The sequence below is a fragment of the Anguilla anguilla genome, chromosome 2, assembly GCF_013347855.1.
Source record: "Anguilla anguilla isolate fAngAng1 chromosome 2, fAngAng1.pri, whole genome shotgun sequence".
Classification (NCBI taxonomy): Eukaryota; Metazoa; Chordata; class Actinopteri; order Anguilliformes; family Anguillidae; genus Anguilla; species Anguilla anguilla.
Genome location: NC_049202.1, coordinates 28,740,980 through 28,745,099, shown reverse-complemented (window position 1 = coordinate 28,745,099; position 4,120 = coordinate 28,740,980). Strand labels below are relative to the sequence as shown.

Below are 4,120 nucleotides of genomic sequence, written 5' to 3'. Positions count from 1 at the left end.
CACTGAAATGTTACAAACACACTCACAGAATACCGGCTTACGTGTAACCAAAGTTGACACAAAAGCACTGACTGCAGGCCAGCAATAGCTTAAATAGGAACTACCGCAGGTGATCCCAATTAGCCCAAACAGGGGAATTACAGCAGGTGAACCCAATTAGCTCAATTAGGGGAAAGAAGTGACAAGGATGCCCTCCAGTGGCCAAGGATAGCCACTACCACCCAGAACCATGACAATACAGACAGACAGCTGCTGCAGCCTATGTGCCTGCTATCAAATACAAGGGGACAGTGGGGAAAGTTGTAACATGCTCTCAATACTAAGACACTACATAAGCCCTGTCCGGACGGGATTAGTTTCACCAGGGGAGGTCAGGTAATGTTATTTTCACCAGGGTAATTCAGTAATTTTATTCACGTTCGTCACGCTGAATCAGCTGATGCTCAGCTGATTCATGTTCACCTATCACACTACATTCACATAACAGGGAAGTCTACTTAAACAGCCCCCTTCTACTCATTTGGCTGCTCTTCCTACATGCAGCTCAGCAGGTTGCGCTACAAATAGCTAATCCTTACCTGGCTTAAGTCCACAACGTCCATTGTTGACCAAGAAGAACATCTCTGGACAGAGGACACCACCGCAGAAATGCAGCCGCAGCCCAACAGTACGACCAGACACGTCCAGGATGAAAACTCCACCTCCGTTAGTAGGAGCTCTCGCCTGGCAAGTCAAAGCCCCTCTAACCGATGCGTGTCTAACTGGTCGGTGGATAAAATCCTGGAAGTCCTATTCCGATGTGGATTGCATTCTCCCCTTGGTGCCAGCCACAAAGGAAAGCCCCAGCTAAACGCAAAAACTGCGCCTGCGCCCCTGAGTTAACTGGCCACAGCCGCCGCCCCGCCAAAAGGGCTAGGACACAACTGCCGACCAATTTGAATAAGCAAAACGAAGACCCAGTCCTGGCTGCCCTGCACAACATTCAATCCTCCCTCTCCTAGATGGACGTTCAAATTAAAGTACTGGAAGCTTCCTCTTCTACCTTCGATCCCCACTCCGCTATCAACTTTCAAAAAAACAACAGACTCGACATCTCCCCGTGTGCCGTCAATGACGTCAGATACGCGCCCCCTCAATTCGTCACGGCACTGCGGAGCACGTTGGCAACTGCAGTTCTTGCGGCCCAGGCCAGGGTGCCCTTCATTCCCCCAGCAGCTGCCATATCTCCTCAGCTGCAAGCTTCCATTCTGGCAGGTAACGACATTAATTTAACTGAAATATTACTGTGCACAGAGCCTAGCGACAAATGCATAATAGACTGTGGGGACATTTCAGTGCTCCTCAAGGATAGTGACCCAAGGCTTACCAAAAGCCTGACTATGGCCGAATTTAATACAGCCTTCAGAGTGTACAGGGACACGTTATGCGAAATCAATCCCGAACGCAGGAAGGAACTGGATACTTATCTAGCTATTATTTCAGATTTAGCCATGTCGTACGAGGGGACTCTGTTTTATGAATATCATAAGTCCTTTTCCGCTAAAGTGGCAATGTACATCCAGCGTTTTAACCAGAGACTTGATTGGTCCGTGGTTGATTTGTCCTTAATCAGAAGGCATTTCACGGGGCATCGCTCCCTCTCCTGCACGGTGTGTGGTTCATTTACCCACACTACCAGCTTCTGCCCCAAGGTGGTGTCCCCGCTCCAACCTGCTGGCCCTAACCTTAAACACGAGCCTAGCAGGGAAACCAAGGTGACGACCGCCCTTCATTCGCCGCTGTGCTATAATTTCAACGAAGATTTCTGTGCATACCATAACTGTAAATATATACATGCTTGCAGCTACTGTGGAGACGGGTATCCCAAGTCCATGTGCCCCAGGCAAATTCGCCTTGTAACCAAGAAAAAACGTTAAAGCCATCTACGCCTGTTAATATCCCAGAGCTGGGGAAAGCTCTGAAGCAGCATCCCAACCGTTGTTTTGTCCATTATTTGATAATCGGTTTAATTCACGTTATTTTTGCTGGTTTGTCTTTTCTCCCCAAAGTGTCCTGTGTTTGCCCTGATCTTCTGTCTGCTGTAAATGGACCGGAAATAGTAGACAAACTGCTCTCACGAGAGTCCGAGAAAGGTTACATGATTGGTCCATTCGATAGTTTGCCATTCCGCTTTTTCGTATAATTCCCATAGGCGTGGCCACAGGTAAACACTCCAGAAAAAAAAGTTTAATAATTGACTTGTCTGCCCCTTAGAACAACAACATCCCTTCTATTAATTGTCTCATTCCTCCCCAAAACATTTCACTATTTTATGATCACGCTATCGATTTTATCTCCTGGCTCGGTAAAGCCGACATAACGGATGCTTTTAAAATCATACCTCTCCATCCTTCTCAGTGGCATTTATTCGGCGTAATACGACGTCAAAAAATGTATTTTGCGGTTAGGCTCATCTTCGGTTATCGCAGCAGCCTGCATTATCGGAAGCACTTTGCTGGATACTCTTAAATAACTGTAAACTGCCTTTCGTTATACACCTACTAGACGATTTCCTAGTAGTAGATTTTCCCCATTTTCCGCATTACAGCATTAAAAGACACATTTGAGGAACTGGGCGTTCCTCTATCGGAAGAGAAAACTAAAAGCCCTTCAAAAGTTATCAAGTTTTTGGGCATTATCCTGGATAGTAACCTCATGCAGGCCTCCCTGCCATTGGAAAAACTGGTCCGCATTCGCAAAGCTATTAAATCTGTGGCGGACGCGGAATCTTTCAAAAAAGGAGGTGCTCTCATTATTGGGGCATTTTAATTTTTCAATGCGAATAATCCCTCAGGGACGTTCCTTTATATCCAGACTCCTCGACCTCTCAAAAACCGCTAATAACTTGCACGATCATATCACTCTGAACGCAGGTTGCAGATCCGACCTACGATTTTGGTCAATGCTATGCGACAGTTGGAACGGCATCTCGTTCTTCTCTTCTCTAGAAATGTCAGCCACCCTTAAGTTTTTTACAGATGCAGCACTCTCCATTGGTTTTGGGGGATTCTACAATAATCAGTGGTTCGCAGATGTATGGCCCAAAGAGCTGCAATCGTTGACCTTAAATACCCACTCTACAGCACTGCTCGAATTATACCCCATCGTCATCGGCATGTATCCTTTGGGGAAGCCGCTGGCCAAGGAAACAAATTCTAGCTTATTGCGGTAATGAGGCAAAGGTAAAAATAATTAATAAAGGCCGTTCATTTGTTCCTTTTATTAACAGGCTAGTTTAGACGCCTCACTTGGATCTGTGTCACAAATAATTTCATGGTCCGCGCCGTCCATATACCCGGCCTCGATAATAGAATCGCTGACTTTTTGTCCCGGTTTAAATTCCAGGAGTTCCGAATCCTGTGTCCAGATGCCGCAATTTCCAGCCTGCCTTGCCCAACCTTCGACCAAACGGTGCTAGACGAAATTCTGTCTTGCAAACATACTTGTTGTCTGCCTCCCAATACATGAGATTGGGACTGGCCAAATATATATTAAAAATGTATGACTCTGCATGGTATTACTTCTCCTTCTGCGCCGCTTTTTCAGTAGCCATCTCGCCCATCAACACACCCTCGTCTGCGCCTTTGTTTTGAATCGAGAAAAATGCAGCCTTCCTCCATTAAGACGCTCGTCGCTGGAATCCAATTCCATTTAAGATGTATGGATCCCTCGGCCGGTAGCCTGCTCGGGGATCCATCCGTTCGTCTGCTCTTCGATGGCCTGAAGAAGAGATGTCCCGAAAGGAAAGATAAACGTCTCCCCCTCACTATATCTTTAGTTCACAAACTGGTGTTGCACTTAAGACAAGGGTGTTTTAATCCTTACGTTGATTCACTTTTAGAGGTGGTATTTCTGACTGCCTTTTATGGCTTTATTAGGTGTGGGGAATATACCACTTGTACCACTTGAGATTTTCAATCCGTCCCTCAATCTCACATCCTCAAATTTATCCATGAGTTCACGATATTTTATTATTCACCTCAAATGCTCCAAAACTGATAAAAATGCTAAAGGAACCCCCATCATTATTGCACAAACTGGCACTGTTTTTTGTCCCTTCTCTTCCATGGCATGGTACCTG

General features: G+C 46.0%; 1 pseudogene; it reads left to right on the top strand.

Moving 5' to 3' along the window:
- Positions 1-648: 648 nt before the first annotated feature.
- Positions 649-3,211, top strand: LOC118220350 (annotated as a pseudogene).
- Positions 3,212-4,120: the final 909 nt, after the last annotated feature.